We start from the raw sequence: 7658 nt of genomic DNA, 5'->3' as shown, positions 1-7658 counted from the left end.
AGACATGGGGGGGGGGGGGTGTTCGACTGATTTGGTAGCTGGAGGAACCGAGACCCATTGAAACTAAACCTTGCAAGGTAGCTCCATTGGGGTGAGGACTCACAGAAGGGTGAGACAGAACTCCATATAGAAACACAAATGACACAAGCAGTACACTGATAGACACGGGCAACTGGTGCCTCCTAAGTCTGCGGGGGCACCAGTGGGGCATCACCAGCGGGGTCTCAGTGGCCAGCCGGCAACCAGGGAGAGAGGGTCCCCCAGTGGCTGGTCACCTAACGTGCCAGCAGAGCCAATTTCAGGGTGGGGGGTACTAGCACTCTCCCAGCCCCCCTACCAGCCAAAGCACTTGCTGTCAGGGGGGCACCAGCACTCTCAGGGGGGTGGGGAGGGGCACATACCCCACCTGTGCATCGCCTATGTTGATAGAATTACAGAGAGTCCAGAAACATAACTCATTTATCAGAGTGTACCCCAAAGGGACAAATAAATCTGGTAACAACAATCTGGTGCCCAAGAGGAACTAGGGTACATTGAGAGAAGCTCCAGTGCCTGGGGGCAGAGTGTGGGGCCAGAGAGCCCATAGAAGGGTAGAGTGTGGGGCCAAAGGGCCCAAGCCCGGAGAGGCCAATGAGTCAGCAGGATTAGAGAGTCCAGAGGTCTGGAGCCCAGGAGGGGTAAGCATCAGCAGGGCCTGGGAGCCCAAAGGTCTCACTGGCCCAGGAGCAGGGCCAGGACCCAGAGATGGGCTGAACACCAGAGACTGCCAGGGCCTCGGAGCCCAGAAATCTCACCTGGCCTAGGAGCAGGATCAGGCCTTGGAATAGATAGGCCAAAGATTGGGTGTTACAGCTGGAGACCAAGGGGGCCAAAGAACCTGCAAGCCAGGAAGAGGGAGGCCTGGGGCTGAAAGCCCATAGCCCAGGAAGGGTGTCTGCTGTCAGCAGATCATGGGTATTGGGGAGGATGGAGCCCATAAAATTAGTCCTTAAGGCAATGGCTATGGCCATCTGTGGTCCTAAGAGTAAGACCAGGCTTGGGAAACCCTGGAGCAACCTTCCTTTCATCAGAAGTTAACAACAAGGCATGACAAGCGAGTAAAGGGGAGAGGGTCATCGTGACCAGCACTGGGACTAGCACTTGCTACATGCAGCTGTACATAATCCTTCCTAACAGGCTCTTCTTTCACTGAGTTTGTGCTGAGGGTTTGCTGATGTGCATACATCATAAACAGTAAAACACACAACCTCAGATATTATAGCAAGGATGCCCAAATTTTCTTTTACTCAGTGCTACACTGACAACTGCAATTAATAAATTAAAGCTTCTAGCACTCTTATCTTGATATAATAAGGTGCAGCATACAGAGAATGCAAAGGTCAGAATGTCATACGCTGTTCTGCCCAAAAGTTCTTTACTGGGACCAGCATTTTTTTTTTTTTTTTTTATATAGTGCCCTTCCCCAAGAAGGCTCAGGTTGCCTACAGTAAGAGGAAAAAACTTAAAATAAGAAAGTATAACAAAACAAATTCCCCCCCCCCCAAAAAAGCAATCCACTTTACCCCACCAGCTGCTACTTCCCTTCCTCTCATTTAGGAGAGCTTCCCTTCACAATTAACTCAACCTTGCTTTACACTTCCATTGGAAAGATGACAGCAGCCATATTGTTATCAGATAGTTCATTTTTTCACCTTTAAGATGCAATGAAGTAGCTGAGACTGACTAGACTGCTCCTGCCAGTTAGTTGTTCACTGAAGGATCAGAACAGTAGAGGATTTTTATTGCAAAGCATTTGTAACCAAGATCCCTCATCTATGTGTGAAGAAATACCAGCACAGGATGATGCTGGCATGGAGAAATCAATCATGCTGGGAGCGCAGCATTTTAAGAGCAGCTGCTCCCTGCTTATAAAGGAGCCACGAGAGACAGCCACACAGCAGGAAGGAGCGGGGGAAAAGGGGCAGAGTCTCCTCAACGGGGGAGAACAAGACGACCGCGGGGAGGGGCAAGCTGGGACGTTGGTCCAGCGAGAGAGAGAGGGCTGGATGAAGAAAAGCAGCGAATGTATCCCAAGCAAGGGAAGGATCATCCAGGAGGGGAAGTGGAGAAGCCGCAAGAAGCAGAGACAAGAGCGGATCCCCTGAAGAAAAGACAGAAGAGAGAGAGGAGTACAACAAAAACATAAAGAAACCTTACCTTTGATATTTGGATTTTTAGTTGTTGACTATCCCTAGTGAGGGCTTGTGGACAAAACAAAATAAGATTTTTTTTTCTTTTACTTACCCAAAAGTTAAAGGCGGAGATTTCAAAGTAACCCCTGGTTCAGCTTTGAAAGGTAGATGGACCAATCACGGCATCAATGAAGATAAGAACACTTCAAAGGTGTCTCTAAAAAAAAAAAGTTGTTTTTTTTTAAATGGTCAAAAGTATAACAACACTCAAAGGACAATAAAAGGAGTTGCTTACTTATGACAGAGTGTGGTTTGAGTGTCACACAAAATCCCTCACATCATTAAAGGAGGCAACAAAAAGGCAAGACCACAGATAAAAGGGGTTAGGGTTTGCTGGTAGCTTACTGCAGTACATACTACCTCCCGACTAATAACATCTACAATCATCAAGACGTGGCAGGAAAGAGTCAGAAAAGACGCAGGAGGTGAAGGCCGAGACTACCAGAGCAACCCCCCTCCCCCCCCACTATGGAACTGACTTACTCTAGCAATTTTTCCTAAAAAGGATCTAATAAACCTGCTATTGTTTCTTTAAGATTTATCTATTAAAAAAGTCTTTAATGAATTATATTTAAAACTGAAATAGAAGTGTACACCTTATTTTCAGATCTAACATTTGGGGGCCCACAAAATCCACATCTATGTACTTCCTCCATTTACAGAAACAAGAAATGTAAAGAGAATTAAAAAACTTTCTTTGTAAGGATTGCTTTAAAAATGGAAACAAGCGTACTCCAACTGCATGGCCACTGCATTTTCCTAAGAATCACAGATTATTCACAACCCCCCTCACAACTATCCAGAGCTGGGAACTGCATGTTCAAAAAACCCAGACATTGATTTTCAGAGGATGTCATTTTCTAGGAAGACCTCAGATCAAATTTACTGATATAGGCGGCAGTGATTACTAAGGTCCTAATCCTTCTGATATATGGTATTTATCAGTGATAGCACATTTTCCCCCAACTCTTACAAATATATAGTGAAACTTGCAATCTTTGATTTTATTTTAAACCCCAGCTGCTTAAAAAAATCAAATGATTAATGATAATCTAATCTTTTATCTTTAAAACAGCTTTCTTGTCTTTATCATTAAGACGTAATTAAAATAAATTGAATTATCGAATCATAGGAAAGTTGGGCTAGAAAGGATCTCAGGAGGTCTTTTAGTCCAACTCCTGCTCAAGGCAGAATTATCCTTGTTTAAATCATACTAGACAAATGTTTGCCTAAATCCACTATTTAAAACTTCCACAAATGATGATTCCATAACCTCTCTAGGTTTGTAATCTGTTCCAGTGCTTGACCACCCTTATAGTGTAAAGGGAAACCTACATTTCCCTTGTCAGTTTAAGATTCCTTGTCCTATCTCCTGCAGCTACAGAGAATAGTCTGTCAACATTCTCTTCATAAACACCAATCAGATATTTGAAGAGTGCAAATCCCTCTTCAGTCTTTTCTTTTCCAAACCATGTAACTCAGTTATTCCAAATGTTCCTCATAAATCATGTTTATTAGACCTCTCATCATTTTTGTGGCTGTCCACTCAACTTTTTCCAACTTGTATTTCTTGAAATGTGCAACAACAGCACACTATTGTTTTAACAAGAATTTACGGTCCTCTATAATCTCTCTAGTCCTTTTTTGCTTAGCCAGTCATTCTCCAATTAGTATTAGTGCATGTGATTATTCTGTCCCAAGCATAGGACTTTACATTTGTTCTTACTGAATTTAATTTCTTCCTGAACCAGTCAGTTTCTAAAATGCCACCCTGTCCTATCTTCAGACCAAAATGGCTAACCACCTCTATATTACTGCACATTGGTAGTTACTGCAGTCCCATTTGGGTGTAAAATGCTTAACCCCCACTGCAGTACATTTTTCTGGCAGTCTCTCAGATATTTAAGGTTTTCTCCCTTCATCCTTCTTCATTAATATTCAATCTAAAAAGGTGTTAAAAAAAAACCTAGAAAAGGTATCTGCTCCAGTAGCTTTCCTTGTACTGACTTTTATAGCTGAAATATAAGACATACCTGTCACTCTCCTGACTTGGAGAGCAAATTCCTTGAAAATTAGAGTAGCGTGAGGAGACTGGGAAACAGCAGACTGTGGGCAAAGACAACAAGAGGAAAACTGAACATGAAAACAATTATTGTAACTTAGCTGAACCTAACTGCACACCTCGTGTCAAAACAACTCAGCTACTACCATTATTGTCAATCCCAAGTAATTTAGAAAAATAATACATTTGGGCTTCTGTTTTCTGAGTTTTCAGGGTGCATAGCAAGGGATGTGTAGGCAACAAAAAAGCATTCTACAAGTATGTTAGAAGATGAAGACGAAGGAAAGTGCAAGTCCCCTAGTGAATGCAGAGGGCAATCTAATAATGGACAACACAGAGAAGGATGAAGTATTTAACGCCTTCTTTACTTGAGTCTTCACTTAAGGTCTGCTACCAAATGATGAGGAGAGTTGGCAGCAAGGATAGGGGAGGAGATAAGAAACCTGGAATAGAAAAACTACTTAGAAAAAGTAGATATTTTCAAGTCATCAGAGTTGGAAAGGATGCGTCTTAGAATATTCAGTGAATTAGCTGATAATTGCAGAGCCATGGGCTATTCTCTTTCATAACTCATGGAGGTCCCAGACAACTGAAAAATGGCAAATACAGCATGTTTTAAGAAAGGGACTATATTCCTTTTAAGAAAAAGAATGAGAAGGATCTGGGGAATTACAGACCAACCCATCTAACTTCAGTACCCGGAATGATTATGAATCAGGTCATCAAGGAACCTATTCCTGACCACTTAGAGGAAAACAAAAGGTGCCTGTACATGAGTGCCAAGGCTGCTCTGACATGCTGGAATTCCAGCACATTGGAGCAAACTTGATTCATCCAGTCTGCTGGAGCATGGCAATTTCTGCACTCCAGCAGCAGCCTCTCGCATCTCGTATGTCAGTATCCCTGCACTGAAAAGTGGTGGTGGGGGCACTTGAACTAAAAAGCGTCAAATGAGCTTAGTTAAAAATGGCAGCGGGGGACTTGAAGTGTGGGGACACTGATACAGGAGACATAGTGGCACTTTAATTAGAGCAGCTATTGGAACACCCTAATTAAAGCACCTCCCTCCCGCCCCCGGAACAATTGTAAAAGTGCCCAAAATGATCAGGAACAGTCAGCATAGATTCATCAAGAGCAAATCAGGCCTAGCCAACCTGAGCTCTTTCTATAGCTAGATGATGGGTTCTAATGACGGGAAGAGAGCAGGACTGGATGGGGTGGGACTAGATGCAATATGCCCTGACTTTAGCTACACTTTTGACATTCTTATTAAAAAGCTAAGAAAATACAGTCTAGGTGAAAGTACTGTAACTGATTAGAAGTGTGCTCATACAGCAGTCATTAATATCTCAATGTCTAATTAAGAGGAGCTATCAAGTGGGGTCTCCCAGGGGTCTGTCCTGAGTCCAGTACTATTTTATCTTCATTAAGAAAGCATGTTCTATGCACACTTTCGAGCCCATAATAGGGGAAAAATCCACCAGCATTAACTATGTAGCTCTTAAATGCCCTCTGATTCTGCAAATGGCCATATGCCCATGAGTAGGATTAAAGCTTGAATTGAGTTCATATAGAAGTTCATTTTCCCCCCCATGCGTTATCATGAGTAACAGATAAATAAATGAAGATTGATGGATCAGATGCAAAGCTTCAAGGTGTGAGTTTCTGATACAGGAAGAGTGACAGTTAAAACCCTCTTATCCTGAATGTAATAAAAAATGTGTTTATCCAACAAGTTAACAAAATAGAGAAAGATTGTTTGCTTCACCTTAGCAGAATCACTTTTGTAAATGAAGACTGGATATTTGGGGACGCAAAGATTCAGTGAGTTTCTAACATTTTTGTTAGCCTGAATATTCAGTGAAACTATCCTCTGTTTGAAGGCTTTCAACTGAAACAAAGGAAATCTTGTACTTTTGCTAGATGTACTAGTAAATCTAAGACATGGAAATTTTTACTAGTACATCTAGGTGTTTGTTCCTGAAACCATGGACATTGGAAACAAATGTTTCTAGGAGGCTGAATTGCTTATATTTTATGATGAAAGACCTGAATTCTTTTCATATTTTTAGAAACTTGTAGTTTAAAAAAAGGGAACGGATTGTAATGGAGAATTGCATATGAAAAACAACTCAAATCAACACGTAAAGTAGTGGTGGTCAATGTTTTTGGCAAGCATTCCACAAGGCAAGCCCTAACCCTGCCTAAGTGCCACTCTAATCCCTGCCCCCAGAAGTATAATTGATAGACTTTGTACTGAAATGGAGGCAGGGGGACTCATGCCTCCAGCTGCATAGAGCTGAGCAGAGTGGAGGCAGGACACTGCTGAGAGAAAAGTGTCATTGCCAAGAACCAGGTTAACCCTAACCTGGTCCTGCAACTGTTATTTTTTATATGGGGATGAGGGTCCAAAGTCCTGAATTTGGAAGTGAATGCAGGGAATTTGGAAGTGGATGGGGCAATGCCTTTCTTTATTTTTTTTTACAAAGGGCTTTCCCTAACCAGGCCCATGAAGTGTCCAATCTAGGCAAACCTCTTTCCATCCACTCAATATTCTTATCACCCCTAAGTAGTCTCTGTAATCAGTTCCCCACAATCAGACCTCCTGTGATCAGTTCACAGGGCTGTCTTGGCCCCCAAATGTACTCAGATTACACACTCCCTCGGAGTGCCTTCAGTGGCCTTCCTGCTTTCCTGAACTGCCCTCTGCCTCGCGGCATAGGCTCCCATTGCCAAGATGCCTCTTAGTCAAGGCAGACAAGACTAGCTTCATTCCCTTCCTGGTTGCCTTCCCTTTTAGGCCTTCACCTAGCTCCAGTCCTCTTCAGGGCCTATTTATGGTCATCTGTTCAAAGATTCAGCTTCTTCAGCTCTTTCGCCAGGAGAGCTCCTCCTGTGTACTGCCAAGACTCTTCTGCCAAGCATTCTCTCATACTAGGTTAAGATACTCCTGCAGGGTTCGCATTTCCAGCCAAAACTGTCAGGCGTTAAAGGTGCAATGCCTTTCTTCTCACTGACTCTTTCCTTCTCTCTCATAATGGGGTTGGAGGTCTCCAATTATAATTCCCACATTTACATATCATAAACTATCCTGACAGAATGATAAAGAACAAAGTATGTTTCAGCCTATGATTAAGGGATCAAGTAGGACTTTCTCTAATAGTTTTATTTTAATTGCAGTTCCTATGTACATTTGTTCATGGCAGAGCCCAGTACTGTTCTCTGGGAGCAGGTCTTTCTGATGGTCTCAATGAATGCTCTGCTGGTTGCTCAGCAGCTAGGAGAAGGAAGTGGTGCAAGGAGTTAGGAGACTGTACAAGGGATAAGGGAAGAGAGAAACTTATTGGGAGTTGTGAAGGAAGCCT

The sequence above is a fragment of the Gavialis gangeticus genome, unplaced genomic scaffold (assembly GCF_001723915.1).
Source record: "Gavialis gangeticus isolate Ggan-Ray unplaced genomic scaffold, GavGan_comp1, whole genome shotgun sequence".
NCBI classification, from domain to species: domain Eukaryota; kingdom Metazoa; phylum Chordata; order Crocodylia; family Gavialidae; genus Gavialis; species Gavialis gangeticus.
Note: the sequence above shows the minus strand (reverse complement) of the source record.